Source organism: Herpailurus yagouaroundi, unplaced genomic scaffold, assembly GCF_014898765.1.
Source record: "Herpailurus yagouaroundi ecotype Mexico unplaced genomic scaffold, PumYag 67493, whole genome shotgun sequence".
Taxonomy (NCBI): domain Eukaryota; kingdom Metazoa; phylum Chordata; class Mammalia; order Carnivora; family Felidae; genus Herpailurus; species Herpailurus yagouaroundi.
Genome location: NW_024420301.1, coordinates 1261478 through 1269969, shown reverse-complemented (window position 1 = coordinate 1269969; position 8492 = coordinate 1261478). Strand labels below are relative to the sequence as shown.

Here is an 8492-nt window from a genome sequence, read left to right as displayed (position 1 = left end):
CCCGTGTAAGGGCTCTGACGGCACAGAGCCTGCTTGAGATTCTCTCTCTCCCTTTCTCTCTCTGCCCCTTCCCTTCTCTCTCTGTCTCCTTCTTAAAGTAAAAAAAATAAACCTTAAAAAGAAGTTGGTTATCATTATCACTAATAAAGCATTAAATGCTTATTAATAACGAATAAAGAAAAATGTTAAATCGTGTCCTTCAGACTCAATTTCAAGTGCCCAGCTTCACCCCACCTGTGTGGCTCTTTCTTTCCCTTGGCTTACTACACTTCAGCATTTTCTTTTTGATCCTAGGATATACCCAATTTGTTCTTGACACATGGTCTTTGCAGTTGCTGTCCCTTTTGCCTGAAGATGTCCTTCCTCTCTTCCCATGGTTGAGTCCTTGTCATTGAAGCCTCATATCAATGGTAGTCTCACCCAATTCCTCCACCCATCACTCCCAAACGTCACCTTAAATGATGCTCTTTACAGTTCTTATCACTCTTATGCATTTTATGTTGATCCTTGTTAATTATAGTCTTCTTTAGGAAACAAGAGCCTTCAAGGAAGCACTAACGGGCTTAGCACACTGCAGGGCAGCAGCAGCTTCCTAGATTTCTAATGACTGGCAGCGAATTCTTCTGGAGCTGGCTGTCACTACTTGCAGCGCTCCCCCCCCCCCCCCCACCCCCATCGAAGAATCCTGTTGGTTTTTCTTCATAGTATGACCTATTTTGAAATTAACTCAAATGCCTTTCCCCTGTACCCCTATTCCCACATGGGTGCGCGCCTACACACACACACACACACACACACACACACACACGCACACACACACGAGCTTTTGGCGCCAAATACGCACCCCCTGAGGGCAGGGATCCGGCCTGGTTTTGCTCACAGCTGTATTCTTACTGCCTGGCACAGTAAGGGCTCACAACGGCATTGGTGACTCAGTAAGGAGCTTTGACCCCTCACGTGAGATCTGGCTTTGCTCTGCTTCGCTTTCGGTTCCCGTCCCCCCACCGTCACTAGCATCCAGAAGGCGTCCGAGGGGGCAGGGTTCTTTCCATTGCTTCGTTCCTTCTTTCACGGGCTGGTTGCTTCGTTCGATCACTCATTCATTCATTCATTCATTCATGCATGCATTCATTCATTCACTCACTCATTACCACATTCATTCCACTCCTCCCTCCTCCACTTAGGAATCAGGCCCGCACGCGCAGATCCCCCCGCAGTCGCGCCCGCCCCTCCCCCTGGGTCTCAGCCCCGCCCCCGCCCCGCCCCGCCCCCTCTCCGGGCCAATTGGGGCTGGCTGACCGGGCGGGGCCGGGGCCGGGGCGGGCCTTGCTCCCCCACTACCCCCGGCTGCGCCCGCGGCTCCGGAAACGCGCCGCGGGGCTGCTGGGCTCAGCCGGGCGCGGGCGGCTCCGTGGCGTTTCCTGCCACGCCGGGCCTGCCTGGGCCGCGCCAACGCCGCTCCGCCGAGGTCCGCGCGTCGGCCGCCACGGGGCCGGGGTGAGCGTGAGGGCCACGGGAGGATGTGCGCAGGGCGCGGGAGGGTGTGCAGGATTGGGCTGATCGTTTGGGCCACGGGAGGATTCGCAGGGGGGCGGCCTGGGAGAGTGCGCGAAGCTAGGGTGAGTGTTCCGCAGAGTGTGCGGTGGGGGGCGGCAAAGCGTTTTTTGGGGGGCGCCTCGGGGCCCGCTCGGCCCTGAGGCCATCCAGAGTGAAGGACGAGTCTCATATGGTGGGTACGAGGAGGCCCGAAGGCCTTCTCGCGGGGGCCGGCGCTCGGAGCGGGAATCACAGATGTGCCGAGGCCTACGCTGCTTTTGAGGGGACACGAGGAAGTGGGAACTGGTCGTTATGGGAAGGAGGGGACCCCTGCGCCAGCGCAATGGAGGCTAAGGGGGAGGGGGCGTTGGGAAGGTTAAAGGGCTTTTACCCGGTCTGGGGGAGGGGCTGAGACGCAGTCAGGGGCGCTGGATGGATGAGCTGAGGACGGTTCCTGCTGATGGAGTTCCTCCTTTTCTTTTGGGTGGGGGTTGAGCCTCAGGGTGGCGAGGAGGGATGGGGGACTAGCCCAGAGTCCAAGAACTGTGAGGGAGCGCAAGGGGGGGCAGCCCTTGCTGTGTGAAGATGAGCTCCAGGCTCTGGGTCTGAACAGGGCTTTTTCTGTCACCCTTCTGGGGGGCCATATCTCCTGCTCCTGTGCCCCCCCCCTTAAACTCCTTTGCTGCCTCCTCTAGTCTATATTTGGGTGATTAATTACATGTCTTTTTCCATCCTACCCCCACAAACACACGCTTGCCTGCGGCCCAAAGCCCATGGTCCCATTCAAACACCACCGCCCCCCCCCCCCAAAATCCTGGCCCTCTTCCCGGAGGTCCCACCCTGTTCCAACTGACGCCCTCCAGCCGGCGTTGGCCTAGCCTGGCTGCCAGCCCCCTCCGGTCTCTTTGGTCAGTGAAATATTTTCTCTTAACCTCAGGCCCGACATTTTTCCTTTACCAAAGGATTTCAGATGAGATTGCCAGAACAGCACCCCCTCTGGGTACTAATGCTGCCTCACCCCATTCCCCATCCTCCCTCCCCCATTGAGCCTTTAAGTAGAAGCAGCTTGCACCGTGCCTTGCACAGTCCAGTCCATTCCCCAAAAATGTCCCTGGATCTATGTTTAGAATCCTGATGAGCAGTGATTTTGAGCCTTCTTTGGGTGAGAGACCCCTTGGAAAATCACTAGAAAGTGTGAATTCTCCTCCGAGAAGTCTGACAATCAGCAAAGACTGGGATCCCATACTGGAGGCTCACAGGCCAGAGTCCTGTCTTCTCAGTGCTGGAGGTGAGGAAGACTCCAGATTCTAGACAGGCCCAGCACTAACAAAGCGCAGCTCCGCATTCCAGTCCCAAGAGTGCTGGTTGAAAATGCAGATTCCTTGGCCCCACCCACACCTGCTACTCTGCCCTTTGAGTTCTTAGCAAACCCCAAGCCAGGGTTCTAACACACTGATCTAGCCCTGCTCCTAACCTGCCTGGGCTCCCCAAATGAGCAGCCCCCATACCCATGTAGAATCTCTCATATCCAGGGCAATGTAACCTAAATGAATCTAAACTTCACAATTTATTTTGATTTTTAGTAAGATGCCATGCGTCTTCTTGGGGAAAGGGCAACATAAACCTTTCCTCAGTTAAGTACAACAAACACTACAAAATCCCCTTCTGGTCTACCTTCTGGCTTTTTATAGAAGGAAAAGAAAACAGAAACCTAAACAGAGAGGGACAGGTGCCCAGGCAAAGTGAGAGAGGAAAACTGGAGAAGATGGAGACAGATGCCTCCCACCCACGCACACGGAAAAAGACACACACAGACACAAACATCCCAAGAGAAACAGACTTTCCTGGTGAAACACCCTCTCTTGGCCCTTTAGGATTCTGCCACTTCTAGCAACAGCACGCTTGCACGGTACAGGCTGGGCCCAAACAAGGCCTTCATGGCCACATCCTGACGAGACAAGTTGAGAGCATGTGAAGGCCAGGCTCAGCTCCAGCCCAGAGGCTCGGGTCAGCGTCCTGGCCTTGCCTGGCCGGGGTGGATCAGGATCTCGGCAGTGTGTGTTGTCTCGGTCTGTCCTTTGGTTAAGTACTCATGACCCAAACAGACACGTTCTCGGAAGGTGCATCCAAGTCTGCTTCTGTCCCCCCAAATTATTTCAGTCTAACAGGTGGGACCTTTCCTGCCTGACTTATCGCTCAGAATTGTCCCAAGACACAATGAGCCATCCTTGTATGTCTCTTTTGGGTAAGTCTGGGTGTTTACAGACCACGTCTGCTGGCCTTAAAGCTGGTCATGCTGTTAGGGTGAGGATGCCCACGGTGAGGATGCGAGATGGTGTGAAATATTCTTTGCATTCTAGAAGTGCTTGTATTTTCATGTATGTCAGTGTCACTAAACCGTCTTTGTCCACAGACAATTCTCAGTCTAAGCAGCAAGACTCAAAGGAAAACAGATCTCTAATAAGGAGAATTGGGAATCTAGGTAATCATTTGAATGGGACAGAAAGCTGCAGGCACCCATCTGAATTAGATGCTGAAGAGCGAGGTCTCTTGTCTGACCTATAAAGACACCCTCCAGGGCATTTTTGCTCTGGCCCAGAACTGAACTGAACACCATGAGCTACCTATTGTCTTCCAGGGCCTGAGGACATTCTGCTACAGGTCCTTATTTAGATGTTCCAGGGAGTCCAGGTATTTCTGGCACCCCTTAGAAGTTTCTAGAAGCTGCCAGATAGATCTAGTTTGGGTGGCCTTGCTACCTCACCCCTGCTCCACTGCGCAGGGAAAAACAGTACCTGCTAGGGAGGTTGCATGGCTGTTTGTGCCACGGACTTGGTCAAACACTGATCTTTTAGGCTCAGAAGCGACCCTTACTAGTAGCCAGACATCCTGAAGAGGGATTCTGAGCTCAAATGCAACCAGAAGACACCTAATTATTCCCCAACCCTTTTTTTTTTTTTTTTTGACATGGGTTATTTTTTGTCTCCATTGAATTCAACTCTTAATTTCTGTTCTTTCATATCAGAGAGGAATGATTATTCTGGTTCTCTGAATGTTGCTGGTTCTATACAGAAAATTCTACATAAGTAAGTTGACTAAATTTTACATTGCCATCTAAAGTACATATCAGGGCTATTTCTGCACTCACATGAGCTCTCATGTTGTAGAATACATTATTCAGATTGTCAGGCACTGGATTAGCATTGAGAGGATTTCCCTGTGCTCATCAAGCAGCTGCATGCAGTGTCTAGGGTGGAATCTGCAGGCAACCTTTGATAGGGCCTTCACTGTCAGGGAGCATATAGTCATTAGACCACACTTCAGATCACACTTAAAGAAGAAAGATAATATTACTTATATTAAGAGGCAGAGATTTGCCCCATGTCAGGCTCAATGCTGACTGCGTGGAGCCTGCTTGGGATTCTCTCTCTCCATCTGTCCGTCTGCTACAGATCCTTCGTTACATTCAGTAACTGCCTGTTCTCTGGATACAGCCTGGTGTTAGAAGGCTGCCTATTTCTTTTCTCTGGTGTGGCTCAAAAAGTCTTAAATCTTAGGAGCTGGACCTTAGGCAAGTTACTTAAGCTCTTGGATCTATGACTCTCTTCTGTGTAAAACGGAGGTGGTAATAACTATAGGTTGCAATAATGAAATTATGTGAAGGGTAGGAGAAGCACAGTAGCAAACACATAGTAGGTGCTCTGTAACTGAAGGTTTGCACTATTTAACATGCCCCTCCCCCCACAGTTTATCCCGTGTCCACTCAGTGCCAGGGGCTCCTAGAGATGCTGGGGATTCCAGGGGTGACCAAGAAAGAGCAGGTCTCTCTCCTGTGGGAGGTGACATTTCTCCTGGGGAGTCAGGTAAAAACAATTTCAGAGGATTTTTAGGTAGTGAAAAGTGTTATGAGTACGTCGTGATAGGACTGGAGAGTGAAGACACTTTGAGGAGGTTGACACTTGAATGAGGCCTAAATTCTTAGAAGGAACCTCCTGTGGCATGTTCAGAGCCCTGAGGGGCATCACCTTGGCATATTTAGGACAGAATGAATGCCAGAGTGTCTGGAAGGAATGACTAAGATGCGGGATGAAGGATATGGGCCTGGTGGCCTGGGCCAGGGTCTTTTTAAGGAGTTAAGGCCTTAGGTCTTTGGCTTGAGGACAGTGAGACAAGTTTATAACAGGCCATCTTTCTCAGAAGGTAAATGTGAGCTATTCTGTCCATTCCACTTGTGAGCAAAAGCTCAATGTCAATGGAAGTGAACTTTTTCAATGAATTATATAAGTAATCTCTGACCAGTTTGTTTTGTATTGGAAGTCAAAGTCAAACCAGACATCAAAATATATACCAGGAAGAATCCAACTGCCCAGAGGGGGCCCTACCCAGGTGACAGTGGGACATGGAGGGCTTGGCTGCTGGGTACCTAGGGCTTCACTCACACACCAAGGAGCCACCCGTGCTGGGCAGTGGGTTAAAGATGGGAATGGGGCTTCTGTGGACATTTAGACCAAAGGAGGCCTTCTGCTCTCACCCGTGCATGGCACTGAGAACCTGGGGAGATGAGCCCAGGAAGTCCCAATCCCATGGTCCTATCTCTAAGCTTTCTGGAACCGCCCACACATTCCTAGCAGCCCTTTCCCCTGTATCTACCTTGACCATGTCAGTATCTCAGGATGTTGCTCAGCTCCCAGGGCCATTCCCCATTGTCTCTCTGGCCTTAGCCCTGCCCTCTTGCATGCTGAGCATCTTTCTTATCTAAAGTCTACCCAAATCTTTTAAAATTGTTATTCTTGGGGCGCCTGGGTGGCGCAGTCGGTTAAGCGTCCCACTTCAGCCAGGTCACGATCTCGCGGTCCGTGAGTTCGAGCCCCGCGTCGGGCTCTGGGCTGATGGCTCAGAGCCTGGAGCCCGTTTCCGATTCTGTGTCTCCCTCTCTCTCTGCCCCTCGCCCGTTCATGCTCTGTCTCTCTCTGTCCCAAAAATAAATAAACGTAGAAAAAAAACATTTTTTTTTAAAAATTTGTTATTCTTTTCTGATTACCAAAGAAATACAGCTTGGCCACTAAAAATTCACATGTTGCAGAAACAGAAAGCAGAAGACCATTCTAAACCCAGACTCTTCTCCAGTGTGGCACATGTTACAGTATAGGTGTGCTCATTTCAGCTACAAGTCACTCTGTTTATTCCTTTTTTTCTCCTAAAATGCAAATATATACTTAGCAAGTCACTCCCCTTCCCCTACGCTCTTTGGAGTTTTTAATAAACAGTTACTGTCGGTCTACATCTTCTATGAAGGATTTGCATTTTTGTAATCTGTATGTCAGCCATATTGGCCACCTGTTGATTTTTTTTGCATTTTTTTTCTTGTTTTCTACCACTTGTTGATTTTATGTTCAAGATCTCCAGTTTTCTTCCTGCTCTGAGTTCTAGGACTCTTCAGTAAGGTCTCCTGAACACTGCACCACATTCACCGTTCACCCTCTCTTCTTATTTTGGTCCTTGGGATTATTTAGACCCATAGTATATTGTTTTCCATCGTTTTATTTTTCACCTATCTATGTCTTTACATTTAAGGCCTTTATATGTAAAGCTTCTTATAGACATCATAAAGTTGAGTATTGTTTTTTTAATGCAGTCTAATAACCTCTGCCTTTCAATTGGAGTGTTTAGTCCATTTACATTTAACTTAATTATCCATGTGCTTGGATTTAAGTTTGCCATCCTGTTGTTTGTTTCTTTTTGTCCCATCTGTTCTTTTTCCTTTGTTTCTTTACCTTTCTTCTTTTGGATTTTTTTTTTTTTTAGAATTGTATTTTATCTTCACTACTGGCTTATTAGCATGCATGAGAGTCTTGGAGGGCTTCCTAAAACACACAATCATATGTTTTACTTACACATATGTTATAAAACCCCACACTACCTTAATATTATTATTGTTTTAAATGATCAGTTATTTTTTTTTAAAGATTTAAAAATAAAGTAGTGGGGGGTCCCTGGGTGACCCAGTCAGTTAAGCGTCCAACTCTTGGTTTTGGTCAGGTCATGATCTCACAGTTCATGAGTTCAAGCCCTGCACTGGGTTCTGCACCAACAGTGCAGAGCCTGCTGGGAATTCTGTCTCTCCCCTCTCCCTCTGCCCCTGCCCTGCTTGCTTTCTTTCTCAAAATAAATAAACTTTTAAAAAGTAAATAAATAGGGGCGCCTGGGTGGCGCAGTCGGTTAGGCGTCCGACTTCAGCCAGGTCACGATGTCGCGGTCCGGGAGTTCGAGCCCCGCGTCGGGCTCTGGGCTGATGGCTCGGAGCCTGGAGCCTGTTTCCGATTCTGTGTCTCCCTCTCTCTCTGCCCCTCCCCCGTTCATGCTCTGTCTCTCTCGTCCCAAAAATAAATAAACGTTGGAAAAAAAAAATTTAAAAAAATAAATAAATAAATAAACAGTAAATAAATATATATAAATAAAAATAAATGAGGTAGAAGTGTTTTCTACTTCCTCACATATTTACATTCCTGTTCTTCATTCCTTTGAGTAGATCCAGGTTTCCATCTGGTATCATTTTCTTTCACCTGAACAACTTTCTTTAATATGTCTCATAGTACAGGGGCGCCTGGGTGGCTCAGTCGGTTTAAGCACCTGACTTCAGCTCAGGTCAAGATCTCATGGTTTGTGAGTTCAAGCCCCACATCGGGGTCTCTGCTGTCAGCGCAGAGCCTGCTTCAGATCCTCTGTCCCCTCCCCACATCCCACACCCCTCACCCCTCACCCTCCACCCCCACTTCTCTGCCCTTCCCCTGCTCACGTGCTCGCTCGCTCTCTCTCTCTCTCAAAATTAAATAAAAACATTTTTTAAAAATATGTCTCCTAGTACAGGTCTGCTGGTGACCAATTCTCTCAGCGTTTTGTCTCAAAAGATTTTATTTGCCTTCATTTTTAGAGGGTATTTTCCATGAATATAGGAT

General features: G+C 48.8%; 1 protein-coding gene across 1 annotated transcript in view; it reads left to right on the top strand.

Moving 5' to 3' along the window:
* Nucleotides 1–1386: 1386 nt before the first annotated feature.
* Nucleotides 1387–8492, top strand: part of ZNF275 (zinc finger protein 275) — a 17743-nt gene continuing 10637 nt past the window's right edge. Inside the window, exon 1 of the mRNA XM_040467486.1 lies at nucleotides 1387–1497. The gene's annotated coding sequence lies outside the window, so the exon portion shown is untranslated. The remainder of the gene's footprint in view (nucleotides 1498–8492) is intronic.